At 42.7% G+C, this 22,551-nt stretch overlaps 1 protein-coding gene across 4 annotated transcripts in view; it reads left to right on the top strand.

The window, feature by feature from the left end:
* The window catches only part of LOC139565392 (RNA binding protein fox-1 homolog 3-like), a 393,289-nt gene that overhangs the window by 56,942 nt on the left and 313,796 nt on the right, over positions 1-22,551 (top strand). For all 4 annotated transcript variants that reach the window (XM_071385695.1, XM_071385696.1, XM_071385692.1 and 1 more), the window contains exon 3: positions 21,422-21,550. The gene's annotated coding sequence lies outside the window, so the exon portion shown is untranslated. The remainder of the gene's footprint in view (positions 1-21,421; positions 21,551-22,551) is intronic.

The raw sequence follows: 22,551 nt of genomic DNA, 5'->3' as shown, positions 1-22,551 counted from the left end.
TTTTTTCATGGACTGGATCTTTATATATACCACTTGGGTCCTGTTTCAGTAATAACGATATCAGACCTTCTTGTTGCGTGTCTGATAATCTACCATTTATATAGGAGTGGTTAAAACAAGCTAATAATGGTCCTTTGAGTATATCAAAAAAAGTTTTGTATACTTCCACTGGTATGCCATCCAGCCCTGGAGTTTTCCCATCCTTAAAGGCCCCAATTGCATCAAGCAGTTCCTCCTCTGTAATTTGGCCTTCACATGAGTCTTTCTGTACAGATCTTAATTTTACATTATTATTAGGGAAAAATCCATACAATTAGTTTCAGTTAGTGGAGATGGAGGAGCCTGAAACGAAAACATATTCTTAAAGTACTTTACTTCCTCTTTCAAAATATTATTTGGTGAATCATGCGTGACTCCATCATTTGTAACAAGTTTTAATAACATTTTTTGGTAGCATTTCTATATTGAAGATTGAAAAAGAATTTGGTGCAATTTTCCCCATATTCCATTCAGTTTGCTTTATTTTTATAATATATTACACTGGATCTTTCTTGAATAAGTTCCTCCATTTCTTTTTATTTTTCCTCTAACTTTTTCTGTGCCTCTATGGTACCGTTTTTATTGCTATCTAACTGTACTGTTAGTCCTTCAATTTCCTTTGTTAATATGGACTCTTTTGATCTAAATTGCTTTTGTTTTATAGATGAGTACTTAATTGCATTGCCTCTAAAGGCACACTTAAAAGTGTCCCATACAATACGGGGATCTGCTGTACCTATGTTATGTCTGAAAAGTCAGTTATAAATTCTTCTGTCCTAGTTCTAAACAATTTATCATCTAGTAGGCTTTGATTAAATTTCCAATATCCTCGCCCACGTGGAAATTCTGTAAGAGTAATATATATGCCAATTATGTGATGATCCGACCGCATTCTGTCCCCTATCAACACTTTTTTCACTTTTGGTGCCAGAGAGAATGGTATACGAAAGTAGTCAAGATGACTAGCTTGATTAAGCCTCCACCATGTATATCTCACTAGGTCAGGGTATTTAAGTCTCCATATATCCACTAATTCCAATATATCCATGGCATTCATGATTTCCTTAACACTAGGTCAGGGTATTTAAGTCTCCATATATCCACTAATTCCAATATATCCATGACATTCATGATTTCCTTAAGTGCCTGAGGGTGATAGTTTGTAGTGTGATTTCCTTTCCGGTCCATAGAGGTATTTAAGACCGTATTAAAATCTCCCACAATAATAATAGTCTAGTGTTGCTTGTAGAGTTGATACATTCTTATATATATTTTTAAAGAAGCTTGGATCATCATTATTCGGACCGTATAGGTTAATAAGCCATATCTGTTTATTGTCCAATAACATATTTAAAATAATCCATCTACCTTGAGGATCTGTTTGGACAATTTGCACATTTGGATCAAAATGATTGTTAATTAAAACCATCACCCCTTTTGAATTTCTTTGCCCATGGGAGAAATATATTTCGCCCCCCCCCCAGTTCTTTTTTCCACAATACTTCATCTAAAACTGTTGAATGGGTTTCCTGTAAACAATAGATATTATATTCCTTCTCTTTTAGCGAGGTAAATACTGATCGTCTTTTCTTATTATCTGCTAGGCACATTACAATTGTAACTGGCTATACTTATTTCACCACTTACCATAATGAGACATAACTTTCAATTATTTTTATCAAAATATATGTTTGTAAACGTACCATTAAAAAGTAACATGATGATTGAGTGTCTATATAGCTGTACCATGATATTTGCATTTCTACTAAGTAAACCTCCAATTGGTCCCTACTATTCCACCCGCTAAAAGCCCTCCTCATCCCGAGTTGGGTTGTCATCCCAATGCCCGGCAGACCACCCTCGACCCCCTGTATCCCATAGCCCTGAACCGACTGGGATCCATCCTTTGAAAAAAGCACACAGTGCCATTTACCGAATTGAAGTAGATCAACTGCCAAATGCATTTCCATCGCTCTCACCTCGATTTGTATTATATATAGCTGTGGATCGTCCTCTATTGTCCCTAACATATTTTACTCCTTCGCAAAAGTTGTGGGATACACACATACACCCACACACACTCAACCCTTACCCCCACACAACCACAAGCTAATTTTCTCAACAATTCCACCATCCCAGAGCCCAACTCAAGATAGGTCTTGATTTACAAATGCACTTGCAGCTGCATGAGAAGGCCTGCAAGACCGCACAAAAAATTGGCAAAAATTGAGAGATTTTATTTACCATTGTCACATCCTAGATGATGGAGGTCAAATGTACACCTTTTTTCTGAAACACCCACAATACGGTCACCCGTATTGACCATATTCCCAAGCATCTCCATGCAGTCTGACTTTGATTTTGTGCCACCAGGGTCACAATAATATACCCCCTCTCTGAATGTCCGAGTGTGACCCCCTTCCCATGGGTTACTGCAGCTAGTATTGTGTCTATTTAATGTATTGTAACCTCTTCATTTTTTAGGGCTCTAAAGGTAGGACATATTGTTGTTTATTTGTCATTATTTTATATGTATTTGTATTAACTTGTCCCCTCCTACGAAGTCATGGTTCTTTCCTTAAGTTTATAGTGACCTTCTGCTTTTCCAGATGTGGGATCTGCAACTCAGTCGGTAGCAGTGAATGGCTAATGGTCCATCCCTCAGCTATTTTACGACTGACTGGAGAATGTGTCCACTTTGCATGGTTCCCTTCCTCCATTTTTCAAACTTTTCCTGAGTTGTGGGTGACACAGCTTAAAAGGGTTTCAGGAGAGGCAGCACACAAACGAAGAGTAAGCCCAGATGATACAATCACTTTGTTCAGCATGAACACTTCGGCAAACATGTCTCCCTTCTGTGGGCAGCCACAAGGCTTCTGTGTAAGACAGCGGATTGGCTCTTCTTCTTCTCAAAGTTAACCCTTGAGATTTCATACTAACAGAATTTCTGGAAATCCGTACTGCACAGGGACTTGACTCATGTTCCTACGAGTCACCGCCAGACAAGGATCAAGACTATGGATGGACACATAAATACATCCATCTATACACAATGATCTCTTCTCAGCATTTCTGGCATTCAAGAGTGTGTTCATACAATGAAGGCAATCAGGTTTAGGCCCTGACTCACAGAGATTGTGATGACAGGAAGGTTTAGGCCCTGACTCACAGAGATTGTGATGACAGGAAGGTTTAGGCCCTGACTCACAGAGATTGTGATGACAGGAAGGTTTAGGCCCTGACTCACAGAGATTGTGATGACAGGAAGGTTTAGGCACTGACTCACAGAGATTGTAATGACAAGACGGTTTAGGCCCTGACTCACAGAGATTGTGATGACAGGAAGGTTTAGGCACTGACTCACAGAGATTGTAATGACAGGACGGTTTAGGCCCTGACTCACATAGATTGTAATGACAGGAAGGTTTAGGCCCTGACTCACAGAGATTGTGATGACCAGAAGGTTTAGGCCCTGACTCAGAGATTGTGATGACAGGACGGTTTAGGTGTGTGTAGAGTGGGTGTCATAAAAGTGCCTGTCTTGATAAATGTCTCTAGCCAGCGTATAAATTAAAACACTGGCACACAGAGATCAAACGCATAGAGCCGGATGTTTCCCAGCACTGCAGAGTGAACCAGGCCACTGAGTGGACAAGGAAAAGGGACTGAGCGCTAGTGATGTTGCTGGAAGCTCCCGAATTACACCTCCCCTCCAGTAGTGGTATTGGTGAGAGGAGTTGTCTGGGCTTTATGCTGTCCTTCCTTGACAGCCCCTGGGATCCCTTTGTCCTGTTGTAAACCATTCTGAAGGAAGGACGCCTAATTGCTCGGCGCACACTAATGAGTTTGCAAACTAATTAAAGGGGTATATTACGCCCTGTGGGGGCCCCCATCACTAAGAAAGCCAGGGACATCTTTAATGAGGGGCCTTGATAACCCTTCAAAGGAAGGATGTGTAGTGTCTGTAATGATGCCCAGGGTAAAGCCAGGCTCAGCCGGGAAGAAGTGTGAACCATGCCGTCCTGCCACTGCTCTGCTCTGCTCAGCTCACCTCGGGTGTGTGGAGACTCGCAAGCAGATGCCAAGTGTTTTCAATCCGTCGCCCACAGCTACCTACCTACATGTCCAACTCACTCTCCCTTCAGCGAGTTCAAAGAGCCACACTGCACCTTTCCCACAGCAGGAGGCATATAGGCAGGTTCATAAGTAGGTAGGCCCCACACTCATATTGTTTAGAAAAATATGAATATTCCAGTGTTCATATGTCCAGTGAGTAATTTTTTAAGAATAAGATGAGGCATTTTGTTGTTTTGAATTTCAAGTAATAGGCTGACCTATATCACACTCAAACTTCAAATGGCAGAAACAGTGGGAAGCAGCTGGGCTGAATAAGAAAGAGTGTTGTTTTTATAAATAGTGTCTGTGTCATATGGACTGAATTCAGCTTGGAAATAGATGAAGGTCAGCATTAGTCCTTTATTCGTGATTTCCGAATCTCTTCATCTATGACAACACATTGCAGCCTTTGCCATGTGTTGGAGATTCAGACATTGCTCTCAGTCTTATCTGATGGGATTGCAGCGGTGACACGATACAGTAAACAGCTTCTTTCTCCAGCAAAGTCAATCCTCCCTTCAGTAAACAAGACCATTTTTTTGTTTGGTCACAATATTTTCTCTGGTGACAGTGATGGCTGTTATTTTGCCTGTGGCTCCTGTCAAAACTAACATGGCTTAATTGACTGCGAGCGAATGAGCCCCTGGATTGATCCTGTCAGGCTCCTGAGGAAGTGATGCTGCTCCATCTGTGAGGCGCAACTCCAGCGACAGCAGCAATCTGTTGCTTGGGGATGAGCCAAGGCATTAAAAAAGGCTGAATTACTGAGAGTACCTCAGGCACATCACGTGGATCCTGATCAGCTGTCAGCCACGGCACACACCAGTAAACACGTGCACGTGCACACAGACACTAAAACACACACACAAAGTCATTCGTCATTCCAGTCAACACACTTTGCACCACGGATACTAATGGAAAACTCAAGTGGTCTCAATATCTCCCTGAAGGTATTGAAGGAAATCAGAATAGTCTTGTCTCAGCTTGGGCTGTCCTCGGGGAATTTATAAAACACAGGCTGCTGTCACCCATTCTTCAGGCATTGTCATTTGTTCTAAAAAATGATGGTGTGTTGTCACCCTCTTGTCTTTCCCTTTCCCCTTTCCCCATTCCTCAAACATCAAATATGCCCTGTCATGACCCAACCTTCCACCTCTCTCTTTCTCTCTGCCTCTCCCTTCTCCTCCCTCTCTCCTTGTCTCTGTCTACTAAAGTGTATGGTGCGGCAGCGCCTTCTGGCATGATTAAATATTTAGACGCCTGTCAATGTAGATGGCGGTCAGAGACGCGGCGGAATAATCTGGGGGACAGCTGCTGTGCCACATCTGGGTGCCACTGATAGCAGGGGAAGGTGTGCGGCTGTCTTCCGCTGGAGCCGAGAGGAGACTTCAGAGCCGCAGCCATCTGTCAATCAGTGGGCAGAGTCGTAACGAAGCTCACCATTGTGGGCATACTCAGACGGATTGATGCCTGACAGACTTTGGATGGCATCGGAGAATCGTAGATGGTACTTTTGTTGGATAATTTTGTGTGCTTCTGTACCTTTGAATTCCATTCCTCAGCGACAGAGAGAGCCTGGACTGGTTGCTGTTGTTCAATGTGTTTGAGAATTCATAAATTAATAGCCTGCCTACGCCCGCTTTAATCCAATGTATCTCTTATTATCATCAACCTACAAGGATATTCGCTAACATATTTTTGTAAGCATAATGTGGCAATGAGGTCTCATTCACTCTATGTTTTCAACACGAGAAAGTAGGCTAGTCATTTGAATGACTGTGGACTTTGTTTGGTCTTGCTGGTAATGCGAGGTGGCTGGATGTGCGATGTGTCAGAGCATTTGAAGAAGATTGAGTGTGAAAAGCCGCCCACTTCTCTCTTCCCTGCACTTTTCATCTGAGAGGGTGAGCGGGCCAAACGTGAATGGCTGTAGCTATCCAGTGGTGCTGTGCTGTGATGCCGGTCGGCTGGCCTGAAAATCACTTTCCGTTCCTCTCCTAGGCACATGCGACAGGATATGGATGCGTCTCCTCTCGGCTCAGGCCCTCCCGACAACGTGATTAATGGCACTCGCTTCTCTCCCCATCTCATTCTGTTACTGTCAGAGTTAAGTGGGCCGAAGACAATAATAAACAGTCAGTCTTCTGTGAACCCCCTAACACGATCATTCCACCCAACCCAAACCCCCCCTCTCCAATGAGAGAGAGGGAGAGGTAGAGTGGTGGTGTGTATTTGAGACAGAGGGAGAGGTAGAGACACAGAATGGTTGCGATGGAGTGAAATGGAGGAAGAGAGACACATCAGGAGAGAGATAGTGTCTGATATGTGTGAGAAAACAGCTAATAGAGAAAACAGTTAGGACAATTGTAAAACCATGTTTTGAATATGAAATGAGAGCGATAGAGAAACAAGGAAGGAAATAAAACAGAGCGACAAGAAGTTTGAGAGCGATAGTGTGTGAGAGAGAGAAGATAGGTCAGGTCCCAGACCTGCTGTTTTATTCACTAGTGTGCTGTCTTTCCCTGCCTCTCTTCCCCGAGCCTGTCACTTTACTCTGCCACTTCCTCTTCAGCCCAGCACTCCCTCCTTCCCTCACTCCCAGGCAGCCCCACAATACTCCAGGATACCAACAGACCCTGTCACACAACGTTGTCTTCCTCCACCAGACACAGAGAGAACGCTATGACGCCACGGCTCTGCTCAGGCTTTCCAACAACGAGTAGGAATAAGAGAACAGGTCCTGGTTTGATTCATGTGCCTGGACTGGATAGTTCCACTAGCTGACTGTGGGTTAGGAGCCCCAAAGCCCCTCTGCCGATCCCCTAAACCGTGGGACCCTCTCTCTATCCTCCTCTCCTCGCTCCTCTAATTACGGAGGATGACTTGCCCTACAGCCCTGTACTCAGTGACCGCGAAATCCACAGGCCCTTGTACCATTCTCATCCTCCATGCCAGGGGATCCCTTTTGTTTCTAGAAGATCTGCCTCAGAGAAATGAAGTGCCATGATCTCATCACACAGGCCCATTGTTTTCACTCTCATACACACTGTGTAATGGCCATGGAGATAAGGGGATGATTCAGGCCTTTCACTGGAGGAAATGGGAACGCTTGCCGGAGAAGAAGTGAAATTACTGTTTTGATGGCTTTTGGTGGTGGGGGGCATAATTGCTGGATGGATGGAGGGATGGATGGATGGATGGAGTGTGAGGAATCTTAACACACGGGAGATGAGTATATCTAATACTGGAGGCAGTTGGAAGGAAGGGAGCATGCAGAAGGTTATATACACTGCGGGTTGCCTTAATGGATGTATTTTTTTCTCCCCAACCCTTGCCCCTTCTGGATTGAAACTCCCATTGTTGATAGCAACGCTGATTACGATATTGTTCCATGCGCATCACCATAGTAACGGCAGTTAATTTCATATTGTTTGTGCATGAGATAGTTGCTAGGGCCTTAAGGAATATGAGATGAGCTTAATATATTTTGCAACTGGCATAAGGCTCATCAACACATTCCAGAAAACAAGGGACAGAGGATTACAGGATGTAGTAATGACAGGGACAGAGCATAAATACTATGCAGGATTATAATTAGCCTTACTCCGTGCATTTAAACACACTCCCACATTGACTTCTGGGGGAAATGTTGTATTAATTGGGTGGCTTTTCTTTTCTCCCTACTTTTAAGTAATTCCAGCAGCAAACAAAAGGCTTGGCGATTAGGCGACACCGAGTCACGCCAGATCAACATTAGCCATGCCACAAACTCCCTCTGGAAACACCTCTACCCAGGGAGAGAAGGAGAGGGAGGGCATTCAGAAAGGAGTCAGAGTTAGCTTTGAAGCCCTCTGTGAAGGAGAACTGAAAAGGGGGATCGATGTGAGAGGGAGCCTGATAAGACAAGGCAGGCACACACAGAGCTGTATCCTCGGGGTGGAGAGACTACAGTGGGGAGACAGGAAAGGGTTTCCTGGTGCCGAGGCTGAGGCCTGGACCTGAGGGGAATTAATGTAGAGAGAGACTGGAGACTGGCTCGGCTTCCCACTCCAGTCCTCCTAGTCTCCCACCTCAGCATTCAGCTATCGTCTCTCTCTCTCTCTCTCTCTCTCTCTCTCTCTCTCTCTCTCTCTCTCTCTCTCTCTCTCTCTCTCTCTCTCTCTCTCTCTCTCTCTCTCTCTCTCTCTCTCTCTCTCTCTCTATCTCTCTCTATCTTTCACTCTCTCTATCCCTCCCTCCCTCTCCCTCCTTCCCATCCCTCTCTATCTCTCCCCGGCCACGGCAGCTTTATCATTCATTTCCGTCCAGAAGTGGGGAGAAGTTGTAAAGCTAATTAAGGTGCGGGGATGCGGCTGCTCGACAGATGTGCATTGAGACGGCCAGCTATTGAGTAGCGGGGATAATGGTGTGCAGACCTGGTGGGCAGTGGGGGCTGTGTTGGAGGGAACTCTTTACCTGGGCGTGCATGTTAATAATAGCCTGCCTGTCTGTCTGTCTGCCGAGAGCAGGGAATTAGGGGGGAAGGGAAGCGTGTCGCCTGCCTCTTACTGAAGAAACAAAACTGCCTAGCTGATTAGGAGCACAAATTCACCCAGGTCGGTAAGACAGAGAGATATGCAGTTCTGTAGGACAGAGAGAGAGAAAAAAGACCTGTCTTTATTAACAAGGAATAATGGGAGAGGAAAATGGAGCGGAGGATATATTGTACCTGTTGTGGATGTTGAATAGTAGAGTTGATTTGGTATTGTCGATGACAGTCATCAACATTAGATGTATCTATGTGTCATTTTTCTCTACTTGATGCCATTGAAAGCCATAATCACCAGCTAAATGAGACAGAGAAGTGGGCCGTGGTTGAACTGCTGCACTAAGAGTACTTTGCTGGATCAAACAGTATATTAGAGGTGTTTGGCTCTTGACTAGTAAACAATGTTTGCTTTTAGCTCTTGACTTTGTATTGATCATACAGACCATACTACTGCCAAGTGCATTGAAGTTGTATGAGAAATATAAGAAATGTGTGCGTGAACACAACTGGAATATGTGTTCTGGTGAAAGGGTCTTTTGTCTAACAAATGGACAAATTTGGACACTGGAAAGCATACTGCAAGGTATAGATCTTTGATTCATTTAAATCATTCATATTAACTCGTTTGATGCTACCATTTCTCATGACATACAATAACTTCAGAAAGTATTCACACCCCTTGACTTTTTCCACATTTTGTTGTGTATTTAATTAAATGTATTGCATTGTCATTTTTGGTCAACGATCTACACAAAATACTCTTTAGTGTCAAAGTGGAAGAAAAATACTACATTTATTAAAAATGAATGATAGATTAAACAGTCAAATATCTTGATTAGATAAGTATTCACCCCCTGAGACAATACATGTTAGAAACGTCTTTGGCAGCGATTACAGCTGTGAGTCTTTTTGGGTAAGTCTCAAAGAGCTTTGCACACCTGGATTGTACAATATTTTCCCATTATTATAAAAAAAAATATTCAATCTCTGTCAAGTTGCTAGAAAGACATTTGAAAGTCTTGCCAAAGATTTTCAGCCGATTTAAGTGAAAACGGTAACTAGACCACTAAGGAATCTTCAATGTTGTCTTTGTAAGCATCTCCAGTATAGATTTGGCTTTGGGTTTTAGGTTATTGTCCTGTTGCTGAAAGGTGAATTTGTCTCCCACTGTGTGTTGGACAGAAGACTGAACCAGGTTTTCCTCTAGGATTTTGGGATTTTGCCTGTGCTTAGCTCTATTCCCTTTGTTTTTATCCTCAAAAACTCCCTACTCCTTGCCGATGACAAGCTTACCAATAACTTGATCCAGCCACCACCATGCTTGAAAATATGAGGAGTGGTACTTCGTGATGTGCTGTGTTGGATTTGCCCAAACATAATGATTTGCAGTCAGGACAAAAAATGGATTTCTATGCCAGAAGTTGCCCTTCCTTATGAGTCATTGCGGTTGAATCTGTGCTTGAAATTCACTACCTGATTGAGGGACCTTGCAGATAAATGTATGTGTGGTGTACTGAGATGGGGTAGCCATTCAAAAATCCTGTTTACCACTATTGTTAAACACAGAATGAGTCCATGCAACTTATGTGACTTGTTAAGCACATTTTTATTCCTGAACTTATTTAGGCTTGCTATAACAAAGGGGTTGAATACTTAATGACTTAAGACATTTCTGCTTTTAATTTATTAAGAATTTCGAAAATGTTTTACAAACAAAATTCCACATTGACATTATGGGGTATCATGTGTAGACAAACAGCATCTCATTTTAACACAACTAAATGTGGAAAAAGTCAAGGGGTGTGACTACTATTCTGCACAGACCTTTTCAACATTAATGTAGTGCACCGACAAGTCTACGTTTGTTGAATGAAATATGATATCAAACAGAGAAACCCCACACTTGAAACAAAATAGCATGGTTGGTTTTAGAGCGTAACACATTATTTTCTCTGTTTGGAGGAGAGGAAAAAGCGAACAATAATTTCCTCCTGTAGATGGTTGCACAGCTCATCTCCCACACAAAGCCTTGTTCACCAGCTATCTGCCCGTTTTTAATTAGCTTCCTTCAACAAAGACAGTCTGATCTTACTTCTGCCTAATTGTGATTATTTACACAATAAAGGTTTATGGGTATTTATAGCCCCCTTTTCCTCCCAGATTTCAATGTCTGCCGTTAATAATGAGTAGGAAATGATTTTCAACACTCCATCATTATCTGTGTCTTCAAGTACTGTCTTCCTTTTAATATGCTAATGCTGGCTGATATAATCGCCTAGTAATTGTAAAACACTTCAAGTACGACACATTTTGTGTGGCACTCTCCTGAATGAAGAAATCACAGTCAAGACAAAAAGCTGCGCTTGAATATGTTGAGGATCTGTTTGTGTTCTCAGGAGAGATGCTTTGGCTCGGCAATGAATGGTTATTCCATTCTAGGTGGCAGAATTCCAGATTACACGGTGGCGGCGTATCCTAAAGAAAAAGTGTAGGTTAGCTCAGCCTCAAATCCCACATCACCATGCTCCTGATGCTCGCCTCTGTCTAATCATCAGGCCCTTTATTCCCAATAATCAACCACACAGAGAGTTTACAGATTACCATTGATTCTATATGAGAGAGCAGATTTATAGTAGTTGGGTACTGCTGTCAAACCGTCTTAAATGAATTGTACATTAAGTTGCCCCTACTGCTAGGTAACTACAGAGTAATAACTGTAGTAATACTGCAGGAGTTACATAGGTGTTACTATGTAATTACATGGTAATATGTTTGTAGCGCTTTCAGTTATTACACATTTGGAACAAGGAATGTGTAATTACACAGCCACTTGCTGAAGTTTATTCCACATGTGCAATTATGGATGTTATTACACATTTTCTTGTTCCACTATTTAAGTAATGTTTTGTAATTACACATTTTAAAGTAATCTATGAATTACCACATTAATAACTCTAACCAAAATCGGACCTTGTTACTTGTTACTAACTACAAGGTGTACAAGGTATCATTGAATCCACATGGAATACCAGGGTTGATAAATAGGCTAGGACTTGGTAACAACAATTGTAACAAGGCACATCCTGTCATTGCTACTCTAACTTCCGCGATGCATACAAAGCCCTCCCCCGCCCTGCCTTCGGCAAATCTGACCATGACTCCATTTTGTTGCTCCCAGCCTATAGACAGAAACTAAAATAGGAAACGCCCATGCACAGGTCTATCCAACGCTGGTCTGACCAATCGGATTCCACGCTTCAAGATTGCTTCGATCACGTAGACTGGGATAACATTGATGTATATGCTGACTCGGTGAGCGAGTTTATTAGCAAGTGCATCGGAGATGTCTTACCCACTGTGACTAGTAAAACCTTTCCTAACCAGAAACCGTGGATTGATGGCTGCATTCGCGCAAAACTGAAAACGCGAACCACCGCTTTTAATCAGGGCAAGGTGACTGGAAACATGACCAAATACAAACAGTGTAGCTATTTCCTCCGTAAGGCAATCAAACAAGCAAAGCGTCTGTATAGAGACAAAGTAGAGTCGCAATTCAACGGCTCAAACACGAGACGTATGTGGCAGGGTCTACAGTCAATCACAGATTACAAAAATAAAACCAGCCCCGTCGTGGACATCAATGTCTTGCTCCCAGACAAATTAAACAACTTCTTTGCTCGCTTTGAGGATAACACAGTGCCACTGACAAGGCCTGCTACCAAAGCCTGTGGGTTCTCCTTCTCCATATCCAACATTTAAACGTGTTAACCCTCGCAAGGCTGCCGACCCAGACGACATCCCTAGCCGCGTCCTCAGAGCATGCGCAGACCAGCTGGCTGGTGTGTTTACGGACATATTCAATATATCCCTATCCCAGGTGGTGAAGGTAGGAAACAACATCTCCTCAGCACTGAGGCCCCACAAGGGTGCGTTCTCAGCCCACTCCTGTACTCCCTGTCCACCCATGACTGCGTGGCCATGCACGCTTCCAACTCAATCATCAAGTTTGTAGACGACACTACAGTGGTAGGCTTGATTACCAACAACGACGAGACGGCCTACAGGGAGGAGGTGAGGGCCCTCGGAGTGTGGTGTCAGGAAAATAACATCTCACTCAACGTCAACAAAACAAAGGAGATGATCGTGGACTTCAGGAAACAGCAGAGGGGGCAAACCCCCATCTACATCAACGGGACAGTAGTGGAGAAGGTGGAAAGTTTTAAGTTCCTTGGCGTATACATCACCGACAAACTGAAATGGTCCACCCAGACAGACAGCGTGGTGAAGAAGGAGCAATAGAGCTTCTTCAACCTCAGGAGGCTGAGGAAATTTGGCTTGTCAACTATAACACTCACATATTTTACAGATGCACAATCGAGAGCATCCTGTCGGGCTGTATCACCGCCTGGTATGGCAACTTCACCGCACTCAACCGCAAGGCTCTCCAGAGGGTCGTGCAGTCTGCACAACGCATCAGTGGGGCAAACTACCTGCCCTCCAGGACACCTACAGCACCCGATGTCACAGGAAAGCCAAAAAGATCATCAAGGACAACAACCACCCGAGCCACTGCCTGTTCACCCCGCTATCATCCAGAAGGTGAGGTCAGTACAAGTGCATCAAAGCTGGGACCGAGAGACTGAAAAACAGCTTCTATCTCAAGGCCATCAGACTGTTAAACAGCCATCACTAACACAGAGTGGCTGCTGCCAACATACAGACTCAAATCTCTGGCCACTTTAATAAATGGACTTAACAAAGGTATCACTAGTCACTTTAAACAATGCCACTTTAATAATGTTTACATATTATATTACTCAACTCCTATGTATATACTGTATTCTATACCATCTACTGCATCTTGTCTATGCCGCACGGCCATCGCTCATCCATATATTTATAGGGTCAACAGCCCTGCACCCCCCACAGCAACTTGCCCAAACCTCCCCCATTTCTCCTTCACCCAAATCCAGATAGCTGATGTTCTGAAAGAGTTGCAATATCTGAACCCCTACAAATCAGCTGGGATAGACCATATGGACCCTCTCTTTCTAAAATTATCCGCCGCAATTGTTGCAGCCCCTATTACTAGCCTGTTCAACCTCTCTTTCATATCGTCTGAGATCCCCAAAGATTGGAATTCTGCCGTGGTCATCCCCCTCTTCAAAGGGGGAGACACTCTAGACCCAAACTGTTGCAGACCTATACCTATCCTACCCTGCCTTTCTAAGGTCTTCGAAAGCCAAGTTAACAAACAGATCACCGACCATTTCGAATCCCACCGTACCTTCTCCACTATGCATTCTGGTTTCCGAGCTGGTCATGGGTGCACCTCAGCCATGCTCAAGGTCCTAAACGATATCATAACCGCCATCGATAATACTGTGCAGCCGTATTCATCGACCTGGCCAAGGCTTTCGACTCTGTCAATCACCACATTCTTATTGGCAGACTCAACAGCCTTGGTTTCTCAAATGACTGCCTCGCCTGGTTCACCAACTACTTCTCAGACAGAGTTCAGTGTGTCAAATCGGAGGGTCTTTTGTCCGGACCTCTGGCAGTCTATATGGGGGTGCCACAGGGTTCAATTCTCGGGCCGACTCTTTTCTCTGTATACATCAATGATGTTGCTCTTGCTGCTGGTGATTCTCTGATCCACCTCTACGCAGACGACACCATTCTGTATACTTCTGGCCCTTCTTTGGACACTGTGTTAACTAACCTCCAGACGAGCTTCAATGCCATACAACTCTCCTTCTGTGGCCTCCAACTGCTCTTAAATGCAAGTAAAACTAAATGCATGCTCTTCAACCGATCGCTGCCAGCAGCTGCCCGCCCGTCCAACATCACTACTCTGGACGGTTCTGACTTAGAATATGTAGACAACTACAAATACCTAGGTGTCTGGTTAGACTATAAACTCTCCTTCCAGACTCACATTAAGCATCTCCAATCCCAAATTAAATCTAGAATCGGCTTCCATAAGACTGCTAAATAGTTAGTTAAATAGTTAACCAGATAGCTACCAGGACTATCTGCATTGACCCTTTTTGCACGAACTGTTATGTCTCATCACGTACGCTGCTGCTACTGTTTATTGTCTGTCACTTAGTTATATGTACATACTGTTTCTACCTCGTACCCCTGCACATCGACTCGGCACTGGTACCCCGTGTATATAGCCAAGTTGTTACTCATTGTGTATTTATTATTACTTGTATTATTATGTGTTTTATTTTTCTATTATTTCACTATTTTCTTTCTCTCTGCTTTGTTTGGAAGGGCCCGTAAATACTGTTAGTCTACACTTGTTGTTTATGAAGCATTTGAGAAATGTTATTTGATTATCATGTACTTATCCAGGAGCAAGCAACTTCATGTAAAGTGAAACCCAGTAGGGTATAACCTTTATAATTAATATGTAGTTACAATGTAGCAACCTTTGCAGACAATAGGCTAACTAAGAGAAATTAGGAAACATGAGATAGGAGAACATTAGGTATAACTGTCACGCCCTGACCTTAGTTCCTTTTTTATGTCTCTATTTTGGTTTGGTCAGGGCGTGAGTTGGGGTGGGCATTCTATGTTTTTGTTCTATGTTTTATATTTCTATGTGTTTGGCCGAGTGTGGTTCTCAATCAGAGGCAGCTGTCTATCGTTGTCTCTGATTGAGAACCATACTTAGGTAGCCTCATCCCACCTGTGTTTTGTGGGTTGTTGTTTCCTGTTGTGTGTCTGCACCAGCCAGAACTGTTTCGGTCGTTATTCTTTGTTAATTTTGTTATTTCAGTGTTCATTTAATAAATATGGACATGTACCACGCTGCACCTTGGTCCTCTCCTTCCAACAGCCGTTACAATAACCCTTTCACTGTACTGTACTCACAATAAGTAGGGATTGATTGATGCTCAATGTTAAATTCTTTCTACTATCACATCTAAGCCAATATGACACAAATGTCGATTAAACATCACAATTAAACTTGATTGGAGGTACACAACCCACTCCACGCCTCTCGTCATGAGCCGTTCAGCCGTTACAATCTTTAACAACCAATTCTGTAATTACACGGTTGTTACAAGGGATATACATGTATTTACAATGTACTTACCCAGGAGCAAGCAACGTAATGTAAAGTGAAGTGAAATGTTGAATTACTTTGTAGTTACATTGCAACAACCTTTGCAGATGAAGTTGAAGCTATAGTCTAGGGCACCTGTTTCAATTGTCTGTTTTTAAACTCCCTCCATGGTTAAAGTAATGATAAATAGATGTCATTGTTGTAAAAATCTGTGAGTGTGCTTCATTTACTATCATCCTATATCGAAATATTGAATTATTATGACTTTATGAGTTATATTATATTACGCTAAGTCTCTTTTTGCACAATTTAAGAAGAATATCAAAGAGCTTCAGGTGAAGAAAATCTTACTGTATTTGTCGAATGGGTTAATTAACTTGAGGATCTATTACCTGTTATGGATACATGCACTATGGGTGTGCTAGGATATACATACATTATACACAGAGGAAGTGTTATCGACATTTATTTTACTGTAAACTGGTGGATAGAACGTGTTAGGCCTACTACATTACACAGACAAATGTTTTCACCACACAACAATTACAGGACAACAATTACAGGACATACATGTAATTTTACCTCAGATTGGTGATGTGAGTATTATAGTTTATAGTCATCACGTTCTCCCAAAATCGATTGCTTGAAACGGATCATATCTTTGGTATAGTACAAGTATTTTTGTCATACACGCCAGTCCATAGTGGAACTTAGAATGCGGCTGTCGTTTTCAGACCACTGTGGCTAGAATAAAATTGGTCTCTCCTCCCATAAAACGTCTCTGGCCTCACATGAATTCATGGATTTGAAGGTTAAACTATCATTCGAATGAAAGCCAACCCCTGTCGCTATTTAAAAACCGTTGTGAAGTAGTGATTTGTTGAATTTAAACGCAACATGTAAAGTGGTGGCCCACGTTTCATGAGCTGAAATAAAAGATCCCAGACATTTTTCATACGTGCAAAAAGCTTATGTCATAACGTGGCCCTTTCTGGGTATAGAGCGTGGCATCCCCCTCTCTCTCCCTTCTACACCCAGGTTCTGTAAATTCCTGGTGGAGACTCTCTCCCCCTGGCCATGCAGTAGAGAAAGAGAGTTTCACAGTAGAACAAAGGAACTTCTTCTACAACACAGAACTTGAGAACTGAACAATGTCCATGTTTTGGAGAATGTGTAAATGGTCGGTGGAGAAGCCAGACACGACCCGGTCCGTTTTGTTTCATGTTTGTGACCTCATGAAAGACAATACAGCCACATTACCATAACTCTGTTTATACAGGTGCCTCCATTATGAGGTTTGTGTCTAATTATTGTATAAAATTAATGAGTAAAGATGAAACTATTTGTGAAATGATGTAATGATGTTAATGTGAGAGAATTGTATTCCCTTTAAAGTTTAACTAAGTCATTGGCCCGCCCCCATGAGCACAAACATGATCTGGCTCATGGGACAGCCCTTTTCTACTGTTACGAATAAAACCCCCACCTGAAGAAATCCTCTTCAGACCACGCGTACCTCGGTCAGCTGAGGGGGCGAAGGTTGAGTAGAGACCACAAAAACCTCAGTATAAGGCAAGGTTGTAATGGTGGTTGAACTCCTAACCATACCACGTGGAGCATTGGCTACACGGCGGGAAATGGAAACTCTGAGACTATCGATCCCGACAGAATAAGAGCAAATCTTAGATTCTAATTACTAGTCTGTAGCTAGAAATTATGTCAACCTGAAATGTGAAGACCGACAACCGCCGAAACATCTATTCTATAAGAACATTTCTGAATGGTACTCTGAAGTTTCCATTCTAACCACGAAAGACTCCAGGGAAGCAGAGAGACGCTTGGATGAACTTTCCAACAGAAAGACAGACGATTCCAACAGAGATCACGACGACACACTGAGCGTAAATATATATTGATTGCAATTATTCCCGAATGAGTGAGCGTTCATGTGCAAAGGACTAGCATTTTAATTAATATAATGATCGACTGTGTAGTAACTCTTTTGTCTTTCCCGCCCTTCTCAGTCCACTAGGGAACCTCCCCTATCATTTCCTTGTAACCATATCTACTGTTTGTTTGTTTATGCATTTCTGTGATTATTTAGTTAGTTAGTAAATAAATGATTAAGGCAATTGATGTATGGATGATTCATAGTAAAGGCTGGGTTCGTGCAGATAACCAACAGATAACAACAACGACGTTTGGAATGAGACTAACGTGAGGTAAAGAATAATTCATTAATTAGAAGACTAATTGATCAGATATTAAAATATCTGAAGAGTTATATTAGGAAAATTATTACTTTGTAATCTGAAGATTTTCCTTGGTGCCCCGACTTCCTAGTTAATTACATTTACATGATTAGTTTAATCACGTAATAATAATTACAGAGAATTGATTTGATAAAATAACAGTCTTCACTTCAATGATGCCAAAGACACGACACTTATCTCTCAAATTGTGTGCACAAATTTGTTTATATCCCTGTTAGTGAGCAATTCTCCTTTGCCAAGATAATCCATCTACCTGACAGGTGTGGCATATCAAGAAGCTGATTAAAAAGCATGATCATTACACAGGTGCACCTTGTGATGGGGACAATAAAAGGCCACTCTAAAATGTGCATTTTTGTCACACAACACAATGCCACAGATGTCCCAAGTTTTAAGGTGGAGTGCAATTGACATGCTGACTGCAGGACTGTCCACCAGAGCTGTTGCCAGAGAATTTAATGTTAATTTCTCTTCAATAAGCCGCCTCCAATGTCGTTTTAGAGAATTTGGCAGTACGTTCAACTGGCCTCACAACTGCAGACCACATGTAACCGTGCCAGCCCAGGACCTCCACATCCGGCTTCTTCACCTGCGGGATTGTCTGATACCAGCCACCTGGACAGCTGATGAAACGGAGGAGTATTTCTGTCTGTAATAATGCCGTTTTAATGGGGGGGGGAAATGATTCTGATTGGCTGGGCCTGGCTCCCCAGTGGGTGGGCCTGACTCCCAAGTGGGTGGGCCTATGCCCTCCCAGGGCCATCCATGGCTGCGCCCCTGCCCAGTCATGTGAAATCCATAGATTTTATGAACTGTAACTCAGTCTTTGAAATTGTTGCATGTTGTGTTTATATTTTTGTTCAGTATATATATAGCAGCCTTCTAGATGTCCTCATCTAACCAACCATATATAGATTACTCCAAGTTTCCATGTGGTCTTTGTATTAATATTAGGCTATAACTGGTCGCATTACAACCATATTACTATGTAATTACATAGCAACACCTATGGAACTACTATGTTGTTACTTCAGTTATAACTGTGTAGCTACTGTACATCGCGATGGGGGCAACTTAATGTAAAGTGTTACCAATCTTGGTTATTGTTTCTTAACCCAAATGATGAAAGCCTTGTTCTCCCCATGTCCTTAGGGGGATGGTGCCTGGTGCTTTTCTGTTGGAGAGGATGGGATCCTGACTGTTTCTCTCTTTCTGCTGTTATTTCCCTGTAGAGCAGGGAAGAGTGAAGGGAGCTATGAGTGATCGACTGCGCCTCTATTCTATGAGTTTTAGGGGGATTTGAAGTTATTGAAAGTGTGGTGAAGGGTGACAGCTGGGAGATGTCTATGTGATGCCTATCGGGCGGCCGGTTGCCTGCCATCATGGTTGTGTGCATCCAGCCAGTCTTCCTCTCAGCCTGTCCCCTCAGGCAGACGGCACAAGTTCCACACATTCCACTCCACTATCACATACATGTTGTTGAACTACTGGCCAATCATCTGCACTACTCACATATGAGATTTCACCAAGATTGCACAGAAATTTGATATTGATATATAATGGCTGTATAAGGCCTTTAAAAGTGGGAAATTTGGAGGTGTGTGAATGATGAATGATAGATAGATTGATGGCGAGAGAGAGAGAGAGAGAGAGGCATTTTTGGGGGGGCTATTCCTTAACGATTCCTCTGAGTAGCCATGCAAGGAATAATGGATGTGTAATGTGGAACGACAGCTTGCAGAGCACTGTCATTAATGTTGTAATTCACTTTTAGTGTTTCTACTATTGCACTGCAACAGGAGGCACAGATGTCACCTGAATCAGCTCCTTCTAGCAGCCAGAGCGCACCCTGTCTTCACCAGCTGTCTATGAACGCACCCTGCCAGCCCACCATGTGTGCAAATGTGTGCAATGGTGTGTGTGTGTGTGTGCGTGTGTGCGTGTGTGCGTGTGTGCGTGTGTGCGTGTGTCCATGATGCCCGGTAAATGTCACCTTCCAGAGTACACTGTATGTATTGATACAGGAAGTAAATCCATAGTGTTATAGTATCTTGTTACATCATTGGAATCAAAAACAAATTGATTTTCTTTGACATTTTTCCTTCTGGTAAATTATTATAGAATAGCTAGACTTAAATACTTAGTTAATATTTGGCCCCATTTAAAAAAAGACAATCTTATCAGTACTCTCCCTACTTTATGTTATAAATCATATTGGGACCTTAAATTAAGTGGATGCTTGAATACTCAACACAAATGTCTCCCATCTCTTTAATATAAGTGCACACGTTCACTCTGGAGATCACCCTGACAAAACCACAGAGGGATATGACAGAAGACGAAAGAAAAGGTCTCAGAGAAAATAGCTGACTGACTGTGTAAGCTCAGCTCAGCTCAAAATGAGAAAGTTCATTATATGGCCGTCAAGGTGAAAGGAAGACATCTCCTGGCAGACGCAGTTAAAATGTCCACCTCTCCTACTCAGAGGAGAAAAGAGAAGGAATGAAGAGAGACAAATGCTGTTTTGTGGGGAGGTGTGTGTGTGTGTGTGTGTGTGTGTGAGAGGGAGAGTGTGTGTGTGTGTAATAAAGAGAGTAAAAGTGTGTGTGTGTCTGTGTGTGAGTGCGTGTGTGTGTGTGCGTGTGTGCGTGCGTGTGTGCGTGAGTGTGTGTGTAATAGAGAGAGTAAAAGAGTGTGTATGTGTGTGTGTGCTCGTGTGCGTGCGTGTCTGTTCCAGTACAGACAAGGGCAGCAGTGTTAATGGTATTGCTCTGTTAAATGACCCTTACATTGTTTCTTCATACATTTCCACAGTGCTTCAAAAGTCCTCATATTTTCCCCTTGTCAGCAGTGTATCATTGTTATGTGTATGTGACCTCTAGAAGGAGCTTGTGTTCCTTCATGTAGCCTTTCATGTTCAGCCTGTGCTCCCTTGTTATTTGATTGCATTCTGAATGCATTTTCCCTAACAATGAAACAGAAGGTTATCCCTGTTGACATATAGCTTCTATGGTTTGTCTCCTGCGCTTTAATACAGGGCTAGCCTATGAATATCAGTTTAATAGACAAAACTAGTTTCATTCCACTAATATTTGCCAACACAAGTGGATGCTTAAAATAGCTCCTCTCACTCAGTACCACTAATGTCTGTATATTATGCTGAGTGTGCCACTTATAATACAGCCTCAAGCTAAGGCAGCATTAGCCATACCTCCCCTGGCGAAGCAACATTACAAATGAAGTGGTATCAGGGAAACTACTGTAGCCCTGGGTGAGGAGGAGCCACAGAGTCAGAATGGTTCCACACAGACCTATACATGGGATGTTTGATACAGTACATACTGTAGTGTTTCATAGCAGATGTTGCTGTCCTTTGTCTCGCAGACGCTGCTTCACACAGAGTGATGCTGAGACTGGCTTAGGCTTGCAGCACCACTGAAGACTTACACGGCTCTAGACAATGACTATTAGGCCCAAGACCAGCGAACAGTGATCAACTGACCTCTGAGACAGGTAAGACTGTTACAAATGTGAACATTTACCACCCTGTGTAGATAGCTGTTACATATACTACAGAACGAGGCTCATTTCACCAACATGTAGGATACTGTTTCCTTATCCTCATATCCTTATCCTCATCTTCATGTGTCAGAAAGTGATGTGGGCGCCGGACATGGGGGGGCTAGTGGGTCTGGGCAGGTGTGATGTAGTTGATGTTTGTATGATGTTGTCGTTTGTATATGAATGTTTTGTATTGTTAATAAAATATAAAAATTAAAAAAATATATACAAAAGAAGTAAATTGTATACTCTACCAAAAGACAATATTATCACATAATTAGTCTTTCCCTGTGTCCTGTGTACTCAATGACAGTCACACTCTCAGCATCAAATAGCAGAGTTACTTGTTTACTTCACTATGAATTACGAACGCATGTTTGATTTAACTCAAATCTATCACTGCACTGCAGCATACAATAGATTTCATTCAAATTAGTCCGTTTCTGCAGTCGGGTGGAAATGTGTTGAATCTTTTCCCACTCACCTCAAAGCTAGTCATCATTTTCCTTTTCAAGGGAACTTGAAAGTGGTGTCAGAAGGAGACGTGGCATGGGTTTGTGTTTGTTTTCTTCTTGCATAGAGAGTAGTTACTTTGAAAAGCGCAGGGCTGGCTCGGTGATGGAGCGTAGGATGATTCAGCAGGAATCCAACAGCCCATGTGACTGATTCACATTTGAACATAAGCAGAAATATGGCCGCTCCAGGGAGTTGCGGGGAGGAAATGAAAAATAGCCTCAAATCTCTCAGCAGCAAATTGAAAGTGTCTTTGTTTAAGTCCTGTTCTGTGTCACCTTCTCTATGGCTCACCGGTGTGTTGTGGTGTACATGGTGGTACTGATTGCTCTTATTCAAAATAAGCACCATGACAAAGATGGGGAAGAGGAGTTTTTTTTGAATGTGCCTCTCCTGAAGAGGAGGGCCTGAGAGGATTATATGGCTCAGTGGGCACCGTA

The sequence above is a fragment of the Salvelinus alpinus genome, chromosome 36, assembly GCF_045679555.1.
Source record: "Salvelinus alpinus chromosome 36, SLU_Salpinus.1, whole genome shotgun sequence".
Taxonomy (NCBI): Eukaryota; Metazoa; Chordata; class Actinopteri; order Salmoniformes; family Salmonidae; genus Salvelinus; species Salvelinus alpinus.
Note: the sequence above shows the minus strand (reverse complement) of the source record. Positions and strands in the feature narration are given on the sequence as shown.